The sequence below is a fragment of the Zalophus californianus genome, chromosome 11 (assembly GCF_009762305.2).
Source record: "Zalophus californianus isolate mZalCal1 chromosome 11, mZalCal1.pri.v2, whole genome shotgun sequence".
NCBI classification, from domain to species: domain Eukaryota; kingdom Metazoa; phylum Chordata; class Mammalia; order Carnivora; family Otariidae; genus Zalophus; species Zalophus californianus.
The window spans coordinates 60,687,170-60,711,917 of record NC_045605.1 but is presented as its reverse complement, the minus strand read 5'-3'; the positions used below and the strand labels follow the sequence as shown (position 1 = coordinate 60,711,917).

The 24,748-nt window shown below is 37.0% G+C and overlaps 2 pseudogenes; one reads left to right on the top strand and one right to left on the bottom strand.

Moving 5' to 3' along the window:
* Positions 1-226: 226 nt before the first annotated feature.
* Positions 227-1,221, bottom strand: LOC113913665 (annotated as a pseudogene).
* An 11,930-nt stretch (positions 1,222-13,151) lies between these two features.
* LOC113914921 lies at positions 13,152-14,085 on the top strand (annotated as a pseudogene).
* The last annotated feature ends 10,663 nt before the right edge of the window (positions 14,086-24,748 follow it).

Genomic DNA, 24,748 nt, shown 5'->3' with positions numbered 1-24,748 from the left:
TTGTGTGTGTATGTTTTTTAGGAAATAATATTTTAACATTTTGGTAAAGAGTCATACTCAATAATACATTTGCCTCTACATAATTATTGTTACAACATAAAATACATCTTTGGATGAGTTACTTCCCACAGAAAAACCCATGCCCTCTGACCGTTAAAAGAGGAGCTTCATGAAGAAATCACTCATTTTAAGATGGATAATATAACATTTGTTCATATATTACTCATCAACACAAATGACTTAGCTCATAGGCTTTGAAAAACTGAAAAAATTTAGGGAATCTGTCCCATATCTTCTTGTTTCTTACCCCATAGATAGTAGGGTTCACCATGGGTGAGACCAGAAGATAGATGTTGGCCACAAATATGTGGACATGGGGAGCCACATGGTGCCCAAACCTGTGGGTGAGAAAAGAGTAGAAGGCTGGGGTATAAGACACTAAGATGACACAGATATGACACAGGTGCCCAAGGTCTTGAGTCAGGCTTCCTTGGATGGGAGGTGGAAGACTGTGTGGAGTATGAGAACATAAGAACAGATTATCAATATGAAGTCCACTCACCAGTAAGGAAGGCAACAATGAGGCTATAGGCTTTACGGATTCTTGTCTCAGCACAGGCAATCCTTGATGAAGGCCATGAATTCACAGTACGTGTGGGAAATGATATTGGTTCTGCAGTAGGGAAGCCAACATAACAGAAAGGGGTGAGAACTGAGAAGTATTGTGCCCCAGAGTACTATACCTAGACCCATCCTTCCAATTACAGCATGTGTCAGAATAGTTGAATGTTTTAATGGATTACAAATAGCTACATAACGGTCAAAAGCCATGGCCAGGAAGAAGCCAGATTCCATGGTGGAGCAAGAGTGAATCAGGAACACTTGAGTGAGGCAGGTTTCAAAACGAATCTCTCCATCATGGAACTAGAAAAGGCTAAGAAGTTTCGGTACAGCTGTAGTACACACAATAAGATCAGCCACAACCAACATGCAGAGGAAGAGGTACATTGGTTCGTGGAGGCTGGAGTCTGTCTTGATGATAAACAGAAGAGAACAGTTTCCCAGGAGGGCCAAAACATAGACCACGCAAAAGAGGATGGAGATCCAGATGTGGGCAGCCTCCAACCCAAGAATGCCAATGAGAAGGAAGTTTGATGGATGGATATCAGTCTTATTGTATGCTGACACAAAAGGTTTCAGAAGGTCTAGCTTTCTCTTCATGAATTTTTCTACACCAAACAAAAATAATAGCTTAAAATTTTCAAACCTTCAATGAGTTAAGTCAGCCAAAATGCAGGGATTTGCAGGTCATGGAGTAATTACAATGTCTCTAAATATTTATAAATTATTTCATCATCATATCTGACTGTCAGAACTCGTTTCACAGTTGTAATTTGCAATGTGCCTGATCTGTAGATGCCAAATGAGGGAAAATATGAAGGTATCAAAAATCACGAGAAGAAAGTAATACTAACTGAAAGCTAAACAATGTGTAAGAGTCACAGGGGTATGCTATAGTGATTCAGTACTTACATACAACACCCATATTACATTGTATGTTAACTAACAGGAATTTAAATAAAAACATTAAAAAAAAAATAAACACAAGTGTAGATGCACAGTGGAATAGCTGTATGCTTAATTCATCGAAACTACACTGTTTGTAATGGCTTCTTCTACTAACTTATTTCATTAAGATATGTGTGTTTGTAAACATATATGTTGAATCATATGGGAAAAATGTGTAAGAGTTATGGGTTTGGAGGACTTAGAAACAGTTGTAAAGCACAAATTTGAATAGGCAGGAAGGATGACAGGAAGTTCAGAATAGAAAATATGCCCTTTTTTTTCTTTCTTTTTTTTTTAGATTTTAGTCATCTTGGTTCTGAGACATGCCAAGAAGTTCAGTTATGGGGTATAGCTTTGCGAATTTGGGCAGGATGTGTTGCTTCCTTTGGAAAGACCAGAAGGAGGTTATTCACACTAACATGGAGCCCATTCAGCATGATGACAAGAGTGGGGCTGATAGTGCATCAGGAAGTGTACAGCTCGTTGCATTGCTTGTGACTCTCCATTGGTGACACATTTTTGTTTACTCTTGACCTCACAGGCAAGAATTGCAGCAATGTGATTATAATCACTAACATGCGTTTCCTTCATTTCCTTTCATGTATCCAGTTAGTCAAACTACTCTATGACTGGCTCTCTATTGAGTTCCCCCCCTAGGCAAATTCATCCAAACATCCCCTCATGATATTTTCTTTGCTCTGCACACTTCTCCTTCATTGGCTGACCCCTCCCGCACCCCATACTGTGATTTGCTGATTATACTTCTTCCAATTTTTGAGACTAGTAGAACATTTTTGAAAGTCATACTGGTCCCATAATAAACAGATCTTTTCCCCCTTTTCTTCTTAGAAGCACAATTGACACTGTTCCACAGACACTGCTTTTACCACTATTACAGACCGTTGAAGATTATGGAGTGTTGTGACCAGGAAAAATAATCCTTAAGTCAGTGTCCACTGAAGTCAGGATTGGAATATGTATAGCAGACTGGGCATCAATATGGAGTGACAATGATGACATGTGTTTTGTTCTTACTCTTTTGAAGTTTCATACCCAGAGTTTCTGCTTGCTGTGGTTATTTGGCCTTCAAGATCCTTAGAGATGGATATTCTCTTTTGCACATGAAAGCTGGATAGGTGGGTCAAGGTTCTATGGAAAGTTTACATAATGACATTTCTTTCTGAAACATGCTATGAATTGACACAGAAGAGAAATCCAGGGAAACCAGTTCATTGGGGATTTATGTAATAATGCAATAGTTAAACTTTTAAAGTGCTTGATATGAGTTAGTTGTTTTCCTGAGAACATTTCATGTATTATCTCATAAATTTCATCTCCATTTTAAGATGAGAAGAATTTAGGTAACTTCTACAAGTTTAAATAGCTGGTAAGTGATAGATCTGTTTCTAGACCACACACTGATTCTAAACTCTTATTCTTAACTGTAGTAATAAAAATTGCGCTAATGATGTGACAGTCTATTTGCATTTGTGCATATAAGAAGAAGACAAGGATTGTTCTGTATCTAATAAAAAAAAGTGATCATTATTAATTTGATTATGAATACTGGTTGAAAGCACCCAACTATTATATTCCATAGAGGAACTTATCCAAATTTAAGCCTTTCTGTTCTTAATTAACCCTCCTGCACTTTCAACAGATGACCTGTTAGAGAGAAAATTAACCTCTCAACCTCAGAGAGAAAATTAACATTTGCCACAGACAGCTCTGTCAAACTTTCCCTGTCCTACCTTTATGTTTATGTACATGTATATACATTGAGCTAGTGCATTTTCACATATTTCCTTCCTTTGTCCTAAAATGAAACTTCATATCCTTTTATCTATATTTGTGATTCCATCAACATTCTCATATTTCTCATGCACTTTTGCCTTCATTCCTTCTACTTGCTCTATGCCATTACACAATTTAAATATATTTTACCAACAGAATATATGTGGACAGGGGCACCTGGGCAGCTCAGTTGGTTAAGCATTCGACTCTTGATTTTGGCTCAGGTCATGATCTCATGGTCGTGAGATCAAGTCCCGGGTCTGGCTCCATGCTCAACAGGGAGTCTGCTCCAGATTCTCTCCTTAACCCTCTGTCCCTTTACCTCCTCTCTCTCACTCTCTCAAAATAAACAAATAAATCTTAAAAAAAAAAGAAAATATGTGGACAGTTTATGTAGAGCAAACATTTACACTGAAGTAAATGCAAATGTTCAATGACATAAAATGGACTTATTCTTACTGGCAATCAGGAAATTAAAAATTAAATGAATATGATACAAATCATTCAGTATTATATTTTTAACCAACACAATTTCAAGATTGATGATAACAAGGATTAGTGAGCTTTGGGTTAAAGAGTGATTCTTATGCCCAATCGACTGGAGAAAATTGACCCTACTCTTAGAGGAAAATTGCATAGTATTATTCTTATTAAAAACAAAGTTCTGGGCAGAGCAATTTAACTACTTGCCATCTTAGGGAATAATGTTCACATATACCTATGGAAGTATATACAGTAATTCTCATTATAAAAGTGCCTGTAATAGAATTAATAGTGAAACATTCAAAATGTCCATCAATAAAGTAATACTGAACTTACAAATCTGTGTTATCTTTATATTACAGAACACTCAGAAGTGCTTAGAATAAGTAAAGTATATTTTTGTAAGCTGACATAGAAAAACATTCAAATGAAAAAAATGAAGCAGAAGTGTGATTTTTCCATTAACATTGACACCCATGCAAAAATTAAGAGCATGTATGTGCATATACACACACATTTATAATGAGGATTTTATACACATAATAAATAACCAAAAAAGGATATACAGTCAATGAAGGAGAGATCTAAAATGTGGAATAGATGGAAAGAGGTATAGACAGTATAATTTAGCTGTATCTGTATGGCTTGATTTTGCCAGTATATTCTATATATATTCATGTATTATTACATGTATAGTTTAAGGCAAGTAAATAAATAAATGCAGTTACAAATGTTATTTACCAGGAAATAATACAAACCAAGAAATTATAAAGAAAGTGTGGCCTTCCTTGTCTTATGAAATATTAGCAAGTTTTCTAACCTTTTGAAATACCTTTTCTATATCTTTCTGCATATAGAGAACTGGTCATCTACTCAATTCATGAAGGTGGTAACCTTATGTCTTTTTTTGTCATGGCATTTTTTCACGCATACATAACCTAGGTAACTTGGTTAGAACTGGAGACTCTGCTCACATATCAGCTCCTGTGGGAATATTTTTCTAGGAACTTTAAATGATCATGGATATCCATCCTCAAGTGTTCCAGTGATGTGTGTACTTGCATGTCTTCTATCTCTTGTCATATTGTATTTTATATTTCTGCATGTTTTTCTCCTTTATTATATTGTAATTTATGACTTGGCAGAGGCCCTGTATTTTCATAAATTTGCTTGTTCCGATGAATGAAGAAAAGAGAACAGGAGAAGGTAAGGGAATGTTATTATTTTTCTGGTATATAATTTCAATATAAATTTAAGACAACCAGTGAAATCACTATAAATTTATTATAGTCCACACTATCCCCAAACACTACAGTGCATTAATAGTTTTCCTGATTCTAATATAAAATCTTTAAGACATACCCAGGGATTAGCTTCCAACAAAATCGAATTCTGTCAGCATTTGATTCCTTGTCTGACTACACAGCATGGAATAAAAGAGGGATTGGAGGGAAAGAAACTCACATCTGCTTTTGGGGAGGAATAAAATGAAGAAACAAAACAAAACAACCCTATAATGTTTGGGGGCTAAATTCTACTTCCCTATCAATCTCTTTACAAAAATAAAATAAATCAACACGAACTGGCATGTATTAGGTACATACAGTATTTATATTGTGGGCATTATCCCATTTAATCCTTAAGGGGGTTTTTAGGTAGATAACCATTCTTACAACACAGATTTTAAAAAAAACACCTAAGAATGTTAACTTAAGTTTCCCAAAATTATTCTACTATGAATTCAAGGATCTGGAATTTGAACCTAAGTATAATTACAAAGTTTGTCATCTTTACATTAATCTTTAGGAGATGAGCACTCCATAAGGTTTTGTCAATGTAAAATGGCGTAATGCGTTGAGACTCCTTGAGCAGCATGCAACATTGCTCAAATACCATAGACTTGCTCAGGGTTTAGGACTGATACATCTGTATTCCTATCCTTTCCTTCACCAGCCTTCCTCTGATGTGCTGAACTAAATGCATGGGCAGAGAAGCCCATGCATAAATTTATTCTCAATAAAAGTTGTAGCCTAATCTCCACCCATACAGAGTAAAACAGCAGTAGTCTACTCAGGGGCCACACAATGGGTCCAGGTGTCCTGAGAAGTCTTACACAAGATGTCTTTCCTAGAGCCTGTTTGCTCTGATTAGATGATACAAATGAATGTGACTAAAAACTGCTTTACATACACCAGGGGTTCTGTAAGGATAACGATGAGCACCCTGGTCTCAGGAAGATTTTACTTCTCTCAAGACCTTTAGTGTTTCTGAATGAGCTCAGTTGTAGACGTGTCTCCTGATTTCTAAGGCTCTCATGGGCATAGAGTGGGGATGGCCTCCCTACCTGTCAAGAAAACAAACCACTGGGAGTTGAACTTGAGTTCAGAACTCAGGTTCTAAGTCGTTAGAGCTAACAGCTTAATAATAAGGGGAGAATCCAAGAAAGGTGGGGGAGAGGGCAGGGGAGTTTTTCTGGACTGTCTCTGGAGCCTGCCTCTCAGCAGGATTTATTTCTCACTTATTTCGAGTCTCAGCATTGTTTGTTCTTAAATACATCATGTGTATATGTGAAGAAAGGATAGATAAGTGTCTAGTCCCTCACTTTTTATTTTTAATATAGGAAAATATGAACATCAACCATAATGTCACTTTGATATTTGGTTTAATTTTATTCCATGATTTTCATATTTATATGACTTAGAATATTCAAATCATATTTGACTTCAACATTTTATCTCATAACCTAAATTTCATGTTGTGACATGTACCTTATTCTTTTCATAATTCATCAGAATAAATTTCACAGAAAATTTAATTATATGAAATTAATCAAAATGGGATTTAGATGAAAGTTGAATTGCATCTAAACATTAATGAGGAAAATTTGACAGCTTTAAACATGCAATCCTTTCAGCTATCTACATTTTCTTTATTATGTTCAGTTAGCCAGCATATAGTACATCATTAGTTTTTGATGTAGTGTTCAATGACTCATTAGTTGTAGTGTTCATCACAACACGTGCCCCCCTTAATACCCATCACCCAGCTACCCCAGCCCTTCACCCCCTACCCTTTGTAACTCTCAGTTTGTTTCCCGGAGTCCAGAGTCTCGCACGGTTTGCCTCCCTCTTCCTGTTCAGTTTTCCCTCCCTTCCCCTGTGGTTCTCCGCTCTATTCCTTATGTTCCACATCTGAGTGAAACCATATGATAATTGTCCGTCTCTGTTTGACTTATTTTTTTATTATGTTATGTTAATCACCATACATTACATCATTAGTTTTTGATGTAGTGTTCCATGATTCATTGTTTGCGTATAACACCCAGTGCTCTTTGCAGAATATTCCCCCTTTAATACCCATCACCAGGCTAACACATCCCCCCACCCCCCTCCCCTCTAGAATCCTCAGTTTGTTTTTCAGAGTCCATCGTCTCTCATGGTTCGTCTCCCCCTCCGATTTCCCCCCCTTCATTCTTCCCCTCCTGCTATCTTCTTCTTCTTCTTCTTTTTTAAACATATAATGTATTACTTGTTTCAGAGGTACAGGTCTATGACTCAACAGTCTTACACAATTCACAGCGTTCACCATAGCACATACCCTCCCCAATGTCTATCACCCAGCCACCCCATCCCTCCCACCCCCCACCACTCCAGCAACCCTCAGTTTGTTTCCTGAGATTAAGAATTCCTCAAATCAGTGAGGTCATATGATACATGTCTTTCTCTGATTGATTTATTTCACTCAGCATAACACTCTCCAGTTCCATCCATGACATTGCAAATGGCAAGATTTTATTCCTTTTGATGGCTGCATAATATTCCATTGTGTGTGTGTGTGTGTGTATATATATATATCACATCTTCTTTATCCATTCATCTGTCGATGGACATCTTGGCTCTTTCCACAGTTTGGCTATTGTGGACATTGCTGCTATAAACATCGGGTGCACATACCCCTTCGGATCCCTACATTTGTATCTCTGTGGTTAATACCCAGTAGTGCAATTGCTGGATCGTATGGTAGCTCTATTTTCAACTGTTTGAGGAACCCCCATACTGTTTTCCAGAGGGGTTGCACCAGCTTACATTCCCACCAACAGTGTAGGAGGGTTCTCTTTTCTCCGCATCCCCGCCAACATCTGTCATTTTCTGACTTGCTAATTTTAGCCATTCTGACGGGTGTGAGGTGGTATCTTATTGAGGTTTTGATTTGGATTTCTCTGATGCCGAGTGATATTGAGCAATTTTCATGTGTCTGTGGGCCATTTGGATGTCTTCTTTGGAAAAATTCTGTTGACTTATTTCACTCAACATCACCCTCTCCAGTTCCACCATGTCAAAGCAAATGGTGGGTATTCATCCGTTCTGATGGCTGAGTAATATTCCATTGTATATTTATTGTGCTTTTACATGCATTCCAGCCTCCTTTGAGAGCTTTGAACAGTTTTCAAGCCATTTTGTGTCAATCTCACCAATATTTAAATTGTAGAAGTTGGAATTCTATCATACTATTTTTACATTTACTTATATTCTTTATGTATGTCTTGGGTTTGAGTCCTACAAATTACATATACACAGTGGGGCTCTATCATATGTGAATTCCATATTTACAAGTTTGCCTGCTCCGTAAGATTTATTTGTACCCCAAATAAATTTGCATGGCACTTTAGCAGTCACTTGCAGACATGCAAAGAGCTGGGAAAAATTTGAGTGGCCCGACAGTCACATTCCCAGCTGAGGCTGAACAAAGTGAGGTTCTGACTTCCCATTTCAGCTATAAATAAGTGTTTTTACATTCCATTTAATGCCAATTTTTTCTTATTTTTGTGCTTTTTTGTTGATTCCACTGTTTAAAATGACCCTCCACTATAGTCCTGAAGTGCACCAGAATAAGTAAATATCTTGTTATTTATTTATGGAGTGCACTGGAGTAAAATAATGCTTTTCTAATGTTCCTTAGTGCAAGACGGTTGTACTATACAATATTAAACTTAGAGTCAAGGCAGGTTCTGCTAATTAGGAGGTTGCAGAAGAGTTTTAAACTGCCTACTAAGTGTACAGGAAAAGGATTATGTAGAAAACAGGCTTTCAACACTGATGAGACTCACTTGTTGCACACAGATGTTGGTGAATGAAAGACAAGTGGCCTCCAAATCTCCTGGCTTTTGATCATTTGAAGACTGCACAATTAATCATAAGAGCTATGTTTAAACTATGATAAGAACTATGTATTAAAGGAGGTGTCTTTTTGCAGAAAAACACACATAAAAAAGGTATGTATTGATTGACAAAAATGTTGTGACAAAGGCTTATAGGAAACTTATTCTGCATTTCCCCTAAGAGCAACGGCACAAGATTTTCTAATTCAGTGTCCAAGGTGCATTTATAGAACACAGCTACTGAGGATGATAATGAGAACTGACTATGTTTGTGTGAATACATATATGTGTGTACACACACACACACACACACACACGTCTGGGGGCAGGCTTGCCCTTTCTTTCCCCCACGGGAGAACTCAGGGGCTGAGGGAATCTCTCTTGGGGCAGAACGGTGCCAGGCTGGGGGAGAGGAGATGTGGGTACAATGAAACTTTTCTTCTTATCCATTTCAATTTTCTTTTCTTGTATGCTCCACCAGGGTCCTGTTATCTCTCATCCAAATCCTGGAGCTCTCATAAAGGCCTTCCCACCCATCGGTGCTTGTTAAATCTGTGTTTTTGTACTGGGAGGAGCACTGAGTCCTCCTGTCATCCTGCTGACCTAAACCTCACTCTTCTGTCTTCATTGCCTTAGGAGCCAAGGACCCCTCATGGTTCTCTCTCTTTGAATCAGAATTAGACACCAGAATCCTCAAAGACTTTGTGTTTTTTACAAAACTGGCTCTAGGGAATTTTCTGTTGAAGGCTCCTCCCTGGCAAAGAGCAGCACCCTCCTAAAGACGGAGCGAGTGAGACAAACCAGAGACAGGATTCCATCCTGGTGCTCAGTCTGGTGAGTCCTCCCTGCCTCCCAGCTCACAGAGCATCCTTACTTCACAGTGAGGGGTGAAGAGGAAGGAGGGGGATAAGAGGGGAAGAGAAGAGACACAGGATAAGTGTGGGGGAAAGAAGGCTAAGACCGGCGCTTAGAGAAGGAGTAGGGTCATGTTAGGAGAAACCGTCTAGTCCCAGGGAAAGCGTTTAGATTTTAGCCTGAATCTATCCAACGTGCATTTTAGGAAAATCAGTCTGCTTGATGATATCTAGGGAATGATGGACAACTAATGTCTTTGGAACATGCTTCAAAGTATTTTAAAAATTATCTTTTTAAAACTAACAACATACTTAGGGTTTTTATTTTTATTACCTCTCCTTTACAGATGAAATGTGCTTGTTATTTATTTTCCTTTGATTACAGAGTGAATAAGTCATGAAGCTGGGTTTCAGCACAGTTGGTCAGACTGTAGAGCTCTTGCTTTTAAGCACCATAAAGTACTGTGTTGTAATAAACCCCCAAATGATCCCATTAGGATGGAGATAAGTGTATACAGATTTTAAAGATATTGGAAAAGTAGAATCACCTATTTTTTTAGTTTTTTGCCTTTTTAATGTGTGAAGGGGAAGAGGGTGCTTTTCAGATTTTTTCTTCTTTCAAATCTTTTTTTTTTTAGATATAATTGACATAGAACATTATATTAGTTTCAGGTATACAACATGATGTATAATCGCTAAGTGATCACCACAGTAAGTCTGGATAATATCCATCACCACACAGCGTTAATCAGATTTTTGATCTAGTCAGTTCACTAAGTGGTAATGATGTAAGACAGACAACTACAGAATTTCATTGTTCTCTGTCTTCAGAGTGTTTCTACTTGGCTATTCATGTCACTACCTCTCTATTTACCCAGCTACTGAGGCCCCATTGTAGGATATAATTATCTGAGTTGAGAAACACACTAATTTATTTTTCCCCACTATTTTATTTTTAAACAAAGAACATAATATCATCTATCCCTATATCAACAATGAAACAGAAATGTAGCCTATTTTTCTCATTTAATAATGAACTCTATACCTATGAGCTAAAGTAATTTTCTTATTTACTGAGAATCTATTGCATATGAGTATGATGAAAAAAAGGAAAACATTGCTTTTATAGATTTTAAGACTACTGTGTACATTCCCAATCTTCAGAGATGTTATTGAGGAATACAAAAAAATTTTTTAATGAAAGATCTGCCATTGGCACTTTACTGATATTGATAAATCAGAAAATTAAGTCCCCATAATTAAATTCTATTTTTTAGCCTTGTGTTGTTCACATCATGCGTTTTTAAGAGTATTCACTATTCTATTACCAGGCCAGAACATTATAGAAGAAAGACTATTCTTATGGTCATTTCGCAGTGTCTCCTACATATAACATCTATTGCTTTTAGCTTCCTTTCTTTTCAAACGTCTACCATTTCTTCCTAAGACTTCCAGCTTTCCTAACCCATATTGTACTACTCCTTCTAGTACTTGTTTATCATGGAGATGACCCTCTTCTTGACTTTGATTCCATATAACAATGTCTGGTATATACCCTAATTGTCTTACTGAAACTGTAATCATCGTTAGTAGTGCTCCACTGGAATCCTCCAATGATACAAAATGATGAAAAGACACTTTTCACTACAAAACAATTACATGTAATGAATGATCAAATGCTTTGAAAATATTCTAACAAATGCAGTAAATAAGGTACATGAAAATATATAAGTTTGGGTAACGTTGAAAATGATAGATGGTCATTTGGGTGGCTCAGTAGGTCAAGCTTCTGCATTCAGCTCAGGTCATGATCCCGGGGTCCTGAGATCATGCCCCGCATTGGGCTCCCTGCTGAGCCTGCTTCTCCCTCTCCCTCTGCTGTTCCCTATGCTTGTGCTCTCCCTATATATCAAATAAGTAAATACAACCTTAAAACTAAAAAAGAAAGAAAATGATAGATTCAGCTCACTCAGAATTTGCCACCTAGTCTTTTCTTCAATATATTTGTCATGTATCTTAAACTCTTAAAATTATGACTGCTTCAGATTTATAATAAAGACACTGATAGTTTTTATTCCGATGAATGTCAGTTTAAAAAAGATTATGTGTTTATGTGACTGGTGTGGACGAAGGGAAACTGTGTCTGTCCAACATGACTGAGGCATGAATTAGCTTTTCCTTACTATCCATTCTCTTTCCATTTCAATTTAATGATTTCCTCTCTCATTTCTTTCTGTACTATTGTAACTATAAGCATTTGAAGCATTTGGCAAGTGTCTTAAACTATTTTAGGTTCAGATCCATATGTGAAAATATGGTATTATATTTCTCCCCATGTGTTTATAAAGATTAGAGCTGATACTTGTACAGGTTCTCACAACATGGAAATAGTACCTTAATGAATGTCAGTTCCTGCTGTTTTGACCACATTTACTTCTTCTTTTGTAATAATAATGAATGAATGAATGGACTGACTCCAATCCCATAGACTTATTTTTAATAGTTTAGACTACATTTAATGAATCTGTGTTCATTGGCATTTGTTACCCATCCTGTATTTTAAAACCTATGTGTTAGCATCTAACCAAATGGAACCAATAGAAATAACTATTTACAGAGGCTGGCATAGCCCTGTATACATATGCCAGAATGGAAAATAAATTATGTTGGTGATAGATAGATAGATAGATAGATAGATAGATAGATAGATAGATATGATAGATAGATATGATAGAAGGTAAATTTTTATTAAATATTTTATTTATTTATTTGACAGCAAGAGAGGGAACACAAGCAGGGGGAGTGGGAGAGGGAGAAGCAGACCTCCTGCCAAGCAGGGAATCCGATGTGGGGCTCAATCCCAGGACCCTCGGATCATGACCCGAGCCAAAGGCAGATGCTTAACGACTGAGCCACCCAGGCGCCCCATGATAGAAGGTAATTAATGAAGTAGGTATTAAGGCAAAATCCTAGCATGATACCACCAGCAAGACTATTGCAAATTAAAGAAAAGAAAGAGACTGACAAAGATGAATATATTATGTATAATGTTTTATTACAATCTACTGCATTACTTCTTCCAAAGCCTTCTTAATTCATTTCTTCATATTACTCTATATGGATTTCTACTTGTACATTTCTAATTGTGTGAATTAACTGAGGAGGAAAACGTACACAATTGTATGTTTTTTTAATTTTTCTTAGGTTTAAAACACTGCAGAGTTTAACCTGGGGTCTTGTAGATTATCGAACACACATCTGTAAGAACATGGACTTATGCATTATCTAGCAGGATGTCCCTTCCCAATGACACCCAGTTTCATCCCTCCTCCTTCTTATTGCTGGGGATCCCAGGACTGGAAACACTTCACATGTGGATTGGCTTTCCCTTTTGTGCTGTGTACATGATTGCACTCTTAAGAAACCTCATGATTCTGTTTGTGATCCAGGCTGAGAGCAGCCTGCACCAACCTATGTTCTACTTCCTGGCCATGGTGGCTACTATTGATTTGGGTCTGTCCACAGCTACCATCTCCTCCCCAAGATGCTCGGGATCTTCTGGTTTAGTCCAGGGAGATACTCTTTGATGCTTGTCTCAGATGTTTTTTTATCCACAACTTCACTGGTATGGGGTCAGCAGTCCTGTTGGCAATGGCTTATGACTGCTACGTGGCCATCTGCAACCCACTCCGATATAGCACCAGCCTCACCAATCAGGTTGTTTCTGTGATTGGTGTTGCTGTGTTAGTGAGGACATTTATTTCTGTGATTCCATTGGTATTTCTTATTTTGCAATTTCCTTTCTGTGGTAATCATGTCATTCCCCATACATATTGTGAACACATAGGTCTTGCTCGCTTCTCTTGTGCCAACATCAAGATCAATATCATCTATGGCTTGGGGGCTATTTAAATCCTAGACTTTGACATCATAGCCATTGCCCTGTCTTATGTTCAGATACTCCGTGCTGTTTTCCATCTTCCTTCCCATGGAGACCGACTTAAGTCCCTCAGCACATGTGGTTCTCAGGTTTGTGTCATCCTTGCCTTCTATACACCGGCCCTCTTTTCCTTTATGACACATCGATTTGGCCAAAATGTCCCCCGCTATACCCACATACTCCTGGCCAATCTTTATGTTGTCGTGCCACCAATGCTCAATCCTGTCATATACGGAGCCAGGACCAAGCAGATCTATGACCGGGTGAAGAAAATATTGCAAAAATAAAGAATTAAAAAGGAATAGCACCTAATGTATATGAGATGGAACTTCTGAGCAGAGAAATGCCTTGTTATATTAAGTAAATGTGCTTGACAGTAATGTTTATTTTTTTTTTTGGCTCCATTATGTAAATATTTTAATGAATTCAGAGAGTGAAAGCTTAAGTTTGCTGTCCAATTCATATGGTAAGTGATGGTCCATCAGAGTCTTTATATGGGATTTTTAATCTCTGGTGTCAGTAGATGTAAAGTAGAATTTACAGGGTGTGCTGTATTTTCTGTGTGCAAGCGACCCTACGTCATTCACGTGGCTTTTTTTGATGATTCTTATTCCTTTTTATCTCCAGGCCTCCCTGTGTCTGTTTCTCTCTCCTTATTCTGCAACTCCCTCTTATCTCTCCTTTTCTTTTTTTTTCTCTTCAGAAATTAGTCATTTTCATTCTATTACAAGACCTGTATTGGGATATCCTGTGATTTCATTGTAAATACCCTAAACATCCAACATCTTGTCGTAGATTAAGTCCAGATTTTGTACATGGAGAGAGAGAGAGGAAATGAATGGGGCTACAAAAAACTTCATCCTAAATTTTTGTGTAGAGTTTGTCAAAAATGTATTTAGGTTTTCATAGACCCAACTCTGATGTACACATAAAGGAAGAAACTGCCTGCGGCCTGGGGAGGCTGCTTACTGTCCCCTTTTAGGTTCTATTGGTTTTCTAACTTACTTTTAGACTCATTTTGTATTTGTTTCCTTTGTCCTGTCTTTGCATATATGATTTTCACAGTTAAACAGAACTTGAGTATATTCCCGGTTCTAACATTAATATATAAGTTTCAATGATCCTCGATTTCTTTACTTTCTAAATATAGTCATAGTTTTATTTCAAACATTAAGCACGAAGGCAATCATACAATGCTTCTAAAGTCATCAGCATAGGGGCGCCAAAGCGTCTGTCTTTGGCTCAGGTCATGATCCCAGCGTGCTGGGATCGAGTCCCGCATTGGGCTCTCTGCTCTGCGGGAAGCCTGCTTCTCCCTCTCCCACTCCCCCTGCTTGTGTTCCCTCTCTCACTGTGTCTCTTTGTCAAATAAATAAATAAAATCTTTAAAAAAATAAAAAATAAAAATAAAGTCATCAGCATAGTGCCCTACATGTGTACAGTAAATACAAAATAATTGTTAGCTGTATTACATTATTTATTTATTACATTATTTGTATTACTATGCTTGATTCATTATTCTTATCCTTGGCAACAGTGTTTTAATTAGAGATGTTAATGAGTTTTTATTTTAATACCACCCTCATAACAAATAGCCTGAATCTGAAGTGACACAAAGTACAATAAGTATCAAATATAATATATACATTATATATGTACATTATATATACACACACACAAGATGCTGATGCATAGCTAATTTGTGGACATTTATAAAAACTTGATTGTCTTGGGACCCATGGGTGGCTCACTTGGTTAAGCATCTGCCCTCAGGTCAGGTCGTGATCCCAAGGGTCTTGGGATCAAGTCCCACATTAGGCTCCTTGCTCAGCAGGGACCTACTTCTCCTTCTGCCTGCCAGTACCCCTGCTTGTGTGCTCTCTCTCTCATTCTGATAGATAAATAAATAAATAAATAATAAATAAATAATAAATAAAATCTTTAAAAAAAACTTGATTGTCTTGAAGTTCTTATCTAAGGGAAATTTTAAAATGTTCATTTTCCCTACATCCATCACAAATAACATTTATATTTTTCAAATATATATTTAACAATTACCTCTTAGTCTTTAAAACAGAAATTTTTAATTTGGAAATAATTATCTACATCATTTATTCTTCTATTCCTCCATGTGCAACATGAGGGAACTAATCACCATCTCATGTCATCTCAGTTCACATTTATTAATCTTACTCATATGTTCCTTTTCCTAACTGTCCATACCATGATCTCTTGCACCAACCACGTGATAACTCTTCTCTCTGAAGTACCTCTATCGCCAGCCAGCTCCTGTCTTCCAGACCAGCAGATTTTATTTCATAAATGTCTCTCAGATATTTTGTGTTCTGTCTCCTATGGTACCATCTTATTTAGCATTTCTAGTGACCAGCATGTGATGTTAGGACTTTTGCTAAGTTCCCCATGCTAAACATCCTCCTAACTTCAGGTTCCTTATCACAATCAACATCCTTGGTTTTTGCTTTGTAGAGATATGGCTATTCCTTGATAAACTCCTCTCCGAAGCAATTACACCTACTTTCTATGATTTACTACCTTTCTCTCCCCAATCACTAAATAGTAATGGCACATCAATTTTCTGGTATTTGAATTTGAATTTTTAAAATCTACTCTTCAAATAAAATCTTATTTCAGAAAAAAGGTAAACATTAGTTCACATTGGAGTGAATTTCTACGTGTCTGCAAATTCAAGGGTAACTTCCCCCACACTGTTGAAAGTGGAGCAATACTCACTTTTCTTGGTTTACTGTGCACTTATGCTCTGTTCTCTTACTCACAATTTAATACTATAATGACTTGCAAAGAGTGCATTTCATCCTCTCTCCTCCTGGGCCATAAGGAATTTGATCTTACTTTATTTATCCACTTACTCACAGTGTGACTCACTCAGCTGCTCAATAAATGTATGCTGAATGAATCAATCTAAGAAAGGATAGAATTCCCCTGGGAAGCCATCTGGCCCTGGACTTTTGTTTTTTAAGAGATTTTTGATTACTGCTTCAATTTCGTTACTGGTTATTGATCTATTCAGATCATCTATTTCTTCCTGTTTCAGTCTTGATCGTTTATAAGTTTCCGGAAGGCATCCATTTCTTCCAGATTGCTTAATCTGTTGGCATCCAGTTGCAGGTAATAATTTCTAATAATTGTTTCTTCCTTGGTGTTAGTCGTGATCTCTCCCCTTTCATTCATGATTTTATTAATTTGGGTCTTTTCTCTTTTCTTTTGGATAAGTTTGGCCAGTGGTTTATCGATCTTATTCTTTCAAAGAACCAGCTTCTAGTTGATCTGTTCTACTATTTTTCTGGTTTCTATTTCATTGATCTCTGCTGTAATCTTTACTATTTCTCTTCTCCTGCCTGGTTTAAGTTTTATTTGCTCTTCTTTCTCCAACTCCTTTAAGTGTAGGGTTAGCTTGTGCGTTTGAGATTTTTTAATTTTTTGAGAGAGGCTTGGATGGCTATGTACTTCCACCTTAGGACAGCCTTTGCAATATCCCATAGGTTTTGGATCAAAATGTTTTCATTCTCATTGGTTTCCATGAATTGTTTAAGTTTTTCTTTAATTTCCTGGTTGACCCATTCATTCTTTAGAGGATGCTCTTTAACTTCCAAGTGTTTGAATTTCTTCCAATTTTTTTCTTGACAGTCTCTTTAATAAGTGGTGCTGGGAAAATTGGATAGTCACCTGCAGAAGAATGAAACTGGACCATTCTCTTACACCATACACAAAGAAACTCAAAATGGATGAAAGACCCCAACATGAGACAGGAATTTATCAAAATCCTAGAGGAGAACAGAGGCAGTTACCTCTTCACCATCGGCTTCTTCTTTCAAGACACGTCTCCAAAGGCAAGGGAAACAAAAGCGAAAATAAACTTTTGGGACTTCATCAAAATAAAAAGTTCTGCACAGCAAAGGAAACAGTCAACAAAACTAAGAGGCAGCCCATGGAATGGGAGAAGATATATGCAAATGACATTACAGATGAAGGGCTGATTTCCAAGATCTAAAAGAACTTCTCAAACTCAACACTCAAAAAACCAATAACCCAGTCAAAAATTGGGCAGAAGACATGAACAGATATTTATCCAAAAAAGACATACAAATGGCTAACTGACACATGAAAAAATGCTCAACATCACTAGCCATCAGGGAAATACATATCTAAACTACAATGAGATACACGTTACACCAGTTAGAATGTCAAAAATTAACAAGACAGGAAACAACAAATGGTGGCGAGGATGTGGAGAAAGGGGAACCCTCTTACACTGTTGGTGGGAATGCAAGCTGGTACAGCCCCTCTGGAAAACAGTATGGAGGTTCCTCAAGATGTTAAGAATAGAGCTACCCTATGACCCAGCAATTGTACTACTAGGTATTTACCCTAAAGATACAGACATAGTGAAAAGAAGGGGCACGTGCACCCAAATGTTCAGAACAGCAATGTCCACGATAGCCAAACTGTGGAAAGGGCTGAGATGCCCTGCAACAGATGAATGGATAAAGAAGATGTGGTACATATACACAATGGAATATTATTCAGCCATCAGAAAGGACGAATACCTACCATTTGCATCGACATGGATGGAACTGGAGGGGATTATGTTAAGTGAAGTAAGTCAAGCAGAGAAAGACAATTATCATGTGGTTTCACTCATACATGGAACATAAGCAATAGCACAGAGGACTACAGGGAAAGGGGTGGAAATCAAAGGGGGAGAGATCAGAGAGGGAGATGAACCATGGGAGACTGTGGATCCTGAGAAATTGTTTGGGGATTTCAAGGGGAGGAAGGTGGGAGGGAGGGGGTAACAGGGTGATGGGTATTGAGGAGGGCACATGCTGTGATGAGCACTGGGTGTTATACTTAAATAATGAATCATTGAACACTATATCAAAAACTAATTATGTACTATACAGTGGCTAACTGAACATAAAAAAGAAAGAAAGAAAGAAAGTAATTATTGATGAAGAACTGAAAAAAATCTAAGAAAGGATAAAAGAACTCATGTGCTTGCTATTAATCATAGTATAATACAAGAAAGTTAACATTAGATGTATGTGGTGGTGTAAGCTACCATTGTCAAAATTTAAAAAAAATGTATAGAAACAGAATGAAAAAGGATATCATACTATGTCAGAAAGATGTGACTAAAATGATATAATTCTAAAAATAGTGAGGGAGAACAGCACATCTTTCCAACTCAATTAATTTATTAATGCAAAATGGAATATACAATTTTTTACTTCTTGTTTCACTTATTGTGCCATTCTTTGTTAAACACACACATGTACACACAACCCCTAAACATGTGCTTGCACACACAGATATGTATATATGTACATGCACATACACACACCATGTTGGGGGAATTTACAAAATGGAAAACATTCTGTCATGAAATTCTAACAGGGCCAATTTCAAGTTATTGTAATTTAAAAACCTGTTTTGAAATTCCTTGAACTTCAGAGCTTTTAACAATAGGCTCTCAAGAGCATTTATAATGTGGCTTTGGAACACTATTTCACTATTTTTACTCCCTGAGTTGATAGCCAGATGCCTCTGTTCTTTCCTCCAGTAGAAACACTGATTACAGACTCTTTTTCTCTTACACAACTAGGGTCCCATCCATTTAATCAATATGCATAAATTATGATCGTATGAAAATACTTATTCATTGAGGAATATAAAATTGAAATGAAAAATATAATCTCAAATGTAATTAATCATCTTCCACATATTTTAATTTGAAATTACTTATTTTGTTCAAGTCAATTACTTAGTCATTTTTTCCGCAAAATTTACTAAGAAACATTACTCAGTATATTGTGCCAGGTACTGTGGTAGACATAAAGATGTACATGATAATTTTGGGATTTTGCTCCATAGTGGATGAGGCATATCAGTGTTACATATATAATGTTCTGAATGAAAATAATGAGTGCTGTGTGTACATAAGGAAAGGGAGGAAGGGAGAGAAACACAGGGAGTGGTGGTCAATCAGGAAAGAGTGCACAGTCAAGCTGTGCAGATGCATAAGCTGATTTCTCTGGGCGTAGGATAATGAGTACATTCTAGAAAAATAAAAAGAAAATATGATGAGCATTGTATTTTTATTTTTCTTATTTTCGGTGCATTTACCATGTGTGTCCTAATAAGACTGACTACAATCTGGCAGATGTGCAGCAGTAATATTTTCCTGAGAGTCCTGTTACCTCTTAAACCATTATGATTATTTACATATTTCCCATTCTCACTCATTCTTTGGCTTAATACTCACTTCATGCCTTCTTATTTTTGTCTTCTTTTTAATATATATATATATTTTTTTAATTTCATTATGTTATGTTAGTCACCATACATCATTAGTTTTTGATGTGGTGATCCATGATCCATTGTTTTTCATATAACATCCAGTGCTCCATGCAGTACGTGCCCTCCTTAATACCCACCACCGGGCTGACCCATCCCCCCTCCCCCCTCCCCTCTAGAACCCTATTTGTTTCTCAGAGTCCATAGTCTCTCATGGTTCATCTCTGCCTCCAATCCCCCCCCTTCATTTTTCCCTTCCTTCTCCTAATGTCCTCCATACTATTCCTTATGTTCCACAAATAAGGGAAACCATATGATAACTGACTTATTTCACTTAGCATAATCTCCTCCAGTCCCATCCACGTTGATGTAAAAGTTGGGTATTCATCCTTTCTGATGGCTGAGTAATATTCCATTGTATATATGGACCACATCTTCTTTATCCATTCGTCTGTTGAAGGGCATCTCGGCTCTTTCCACAGTTTGGCTATTGTGGACATTGCTGCTATGAACATTGGGGTGCATATTTTAAAATATATTTTTAAAGATTTTATTTATTTTGAGAGAGAGAAAGAGCAAAAGAGCACAAGCAGGGGTGGGGTGGGGGAACAGAAGGAGAGGGAGAGAATCCCAAGTAGACTCCATGCCCAGCACAGAGCCCAATGTGGGGCTTGATCCCACCACCCTGAGATCATCACCTGAGCTGAAATCAAGAGTTGGATGCTCCACCAACTGAGCAACCCAGGTGCCCCTTATTTTTATCTTCTAATTCATGCACATAGAAGGGTTTTTTTGTCTTGCTTCTTGTCCCCAAAGTTCCACATAAAAACAATAAAGTGTACAAATCTTAAGAATACAATTCAATGTGTCTGTTTTTGCTTTGTACATTTTGCATATAACAATAGTTCACTTGTGTTTGGTTTTTTAATTTGTTTGCTTCTTATTGTTTTATTTATGTGTTGTTTTATTTCTTCATACATAGTATTTTCTTTAATGAATAAACCCAATTAATGCATACATTCTGCTGTTTTGAATGATTTGACTTGTTTGATTTTTTTTCACTATTCTGAATTAATCCCTATGAACATTTTTGTGTATGTATTTTGGTGTACATAATCTTTTATTTCCTTTGGACATTAACCTAGTAGTAATTGCTGGTACAGGGAATAGTTAGAATTAATAGACACTTTCAGTTTCTAAAGGGGTCAGTAGATGCCCCCTATCTCGAAGAATACTTGGAATTCACAGTCTTAATTTCAGCCATACTGAAAAGTTTATAGGGTGTCACACTGTGTTTTGATTTCACATTTTCCTGATGAGTAACAGGGATGAAAAATTTTTCTTATACTCATTGGTTTTTGTTTTTCTTTATGGTGCCAGAATAAGTTTTTGCTCTTATATTTTATATTGAGTTGTCATTTCTTTATAGAGTTTTAGTAATTTCAATAGCTTACTTTACTGTGTTATTAATATAAGTGCCTTTACTGATATATGTAATGGGAATATCATCTTCCAGTCAGTGATTTTCCTACTGCACCACCATCCTAATAGAAACTTTGGTAAGTGGTGTTCTTTTGTTTTTCCATGATTCAGTAATGTAATTTCACTTTTATTTTTTATTAATTATGTTGAAAAATACATTTTGACTTCTCTTTTTGTAATATTAGGGTAACATCTTTCCTTTCTTTGACTTCCATGTATTGAATCTCTTTAAATACATTTCATGTTATTTTATTTTTATGTTAAATTAATTTTTATTGACTTTTATTTAAAGTCAGCAAGACTAGCACTACATAAGAAAAAAACAAGTTGTCTTATTTGATAGCTATGATATATTAATAAATTATCAATGATTACTAAGACATGGATGTGGGGAGGGGAGATATATATGTATTGGTCATTAATGTTCTAAATCTTCATTGCTATAATATCTAATAAAATCAAGATGCAAAATTTATCCAGTAAGAGATTCTGTTTATTTCAGATTTCTTTTTTTAAAAAAAGATTTTATTTACTTGAGAGAGAGAGAGAGAAAGAGGGCAAGCTAGAGAGAAAGCATGAGCTGCAGGTGGGGGGAGGGGCAGAGGCATAGGGAGAAGCAGACTCCAGGCTGAGCAGGGATCCCAGCCCTGGGCTTGACCCCAGGACCCTGGGATCATGACCTGAGCCAAAGGGGGATGTTTAACTCACTGAGCCACCCAGGCACCCCCATTTCATATTTCATGTGAATACATTTGGTAGCATTAGTTTTGGATCTCTGAATTTCTGTTGACAAGACGTGTTGGGGGAGGGGGGGATATGTCTGCATCTCCATCAGTCCCTTTATCCCAAGTGCAGAGAATGGGATCTTTCTCAACAGACACAAAGGTGTTAGTTCTGTTCATGCAGGGCATTCAAGTTGGTTTTGTTTTCAGACAGGCCCCCAAGGATCCTAAATATGGGTAGTATAAAGCCTTCTTCCCTTTAGTCGATATACCTGAACTCTCTATGTCTAGTCTTGCTGGAGGTGAGTTTCCTATTAAATGGGTGGTGGAGATGAATGGTGATCAGAGACTCTTGTCTAACAGTTAAGGAACAGGCTACAACCGAATTTATTAAGCTAATATATTCTATCTCACTACTGTAGAAAGATTCCCTGACTGAAAGAAATCTTTAATGTATTATACTGAGACAAATTAAATTTTTTAAAATAACCCTCTATAGAGGGAACTTAAAGTTGTGGTATAAATGTTCTCAATTGTCAGTGATAATTGTGTATTAGGGCATGGTCTTCCCATAATAATAATTTAAAAATAAACTCCTCAGAGGCCCAGAGTTAAGTTCAGGTTTATAAAATTGATTACAAAGAGGGAAGCAGAGAAATAAGTAGTCAGCAGATGAACATTATGTACAGTCTTGCAGGACTTAACTAGCTGGGGAATCTCTGTCATTAATAAAATATTTCCTAATATTGGGACTTTTCTCTGTCACTTTTCTCAGGAGTCAATTAGAGCTGAGATGACCTGCCTTCCTATCTTCCTTCCTTCCTCTATGTTTCCTTCTGTTTTTCATTCCTTTCTTCTCTTTTCTTTCCTATACTTCTCTTCCTATACTTCTCATCCTTTATTTTTTCTGTAGTACTATCTTATCTCTGCTTCTTTTCAAAAGAAAGAAAGAAAGAAAGAAAGAAAGAAAGAAAGAAAGAAAGAAAGAAAGAAAGAAAGAAAGAAAGAAAGAAGAAAGAAAGAAAGAAAGAAAGAAAGAAAGAAAGAAAGAAAGAAAGAAAGAAAGAAAGAAAGAAAGAAAGAAAGAAAGAAAGAAAGAAAGAAAGAAAGAAAGAAAGAAAGGTGGAAGGAGTGAGGGTGGGTGGGAGGTGGGAGGGTGGAAAGAAGGAAGGAAAGAAGAAACAAAGGAGAAAGAAAGAGAGATCATAACCACAGTGTGGTAAATCAGGAGCATGGATTTCTTAAGGCTGATGTTGACCACCATCATTGTCATTGGAAACATTTTTACTTCTCTCAAAGCTTCTTCTTTCAAAACATCTTTTTGCTATTCTTCCCCCAAACCCCTCCCTCACACACATACAAGGATGGGGAGAATTGTTGGATATCTGGGGACATTTTTGAGAATTTGGCAGCCAACAGAAACCTTGGGGTTCCTTATTAAGTTAATTCCCATCAGAATACTATAGCAAAGAGTCGCATTTCTTTCCTGGAGGTGATTTCCAGCTGCAGTGTTTTCCTACCTTTGTGTGGCTCTTTTCATCTGAGGTACAGTACAGTGTGTCTGTCCATCTTTGTGCAACTCTTATTCTATCTGAGATACAGCACAGCATGTCTGTGGGGCATATGAGTAAATACAGAGGGATGTATTAATGAAGCACAGTTCTTCATTTTGGATCTGGTTTTCTAAATACGTATCAATGTAATAATTGATACTGAACAAACTGGTTAAAGAAATCTTGCTGCATTTACTATCATTCTACAGGTCTAGGTACACTTATATTCTTATTATATTGTCACATTCTGTGTGCAGGTGTCTGGATCTGTTGTTCGGTGATTTTGTGTTGATGTGTTTAGATAAAGTGAATTTTGTCTTCAAAGAAGATTGATATCTCAGTATAAATATAAGCCCTTTTATGTTTTTCAAATTCGTTCCAGGTTTTATATGGACTTTCAGCAAAGGAATATAAGATATTATTGTCCAAAACTTGAGAGGGAGACCTCTCATAAAGTTAATGTTCCTTCCATTTGAAGAGTGCTAAGTCTGTTCCTACATATTACTTTGAACTCAAGCTTTAGCATTAGTTTTTTGTTTTGTTTTGTTTTTGAGAGAGAGAGAGAGAGGCAAGGGGGTGGCAGAGGGAGAAGGAGAGAGAGACTCTTAAGCAGGCTCCATGCCCAGCCCCAAGCACTATGTGGGCTTGATTTCACCACCTCGAGATCATGACCTGAGCCAAAATCAAGAGTCGGACACTTAAGTGATTGAGCCATCCAGGTCCCCCAGCATTGGTTTCTATAATAAGAAAACTACAGATAAAACTTAAGTCTACTGGAAAGTTTTGAGATATGCATTTATAGCTCTTATTTTTCCTTCTAGAGGTAGCCAACTACTTCTCATCTCATCAGTGGCAAG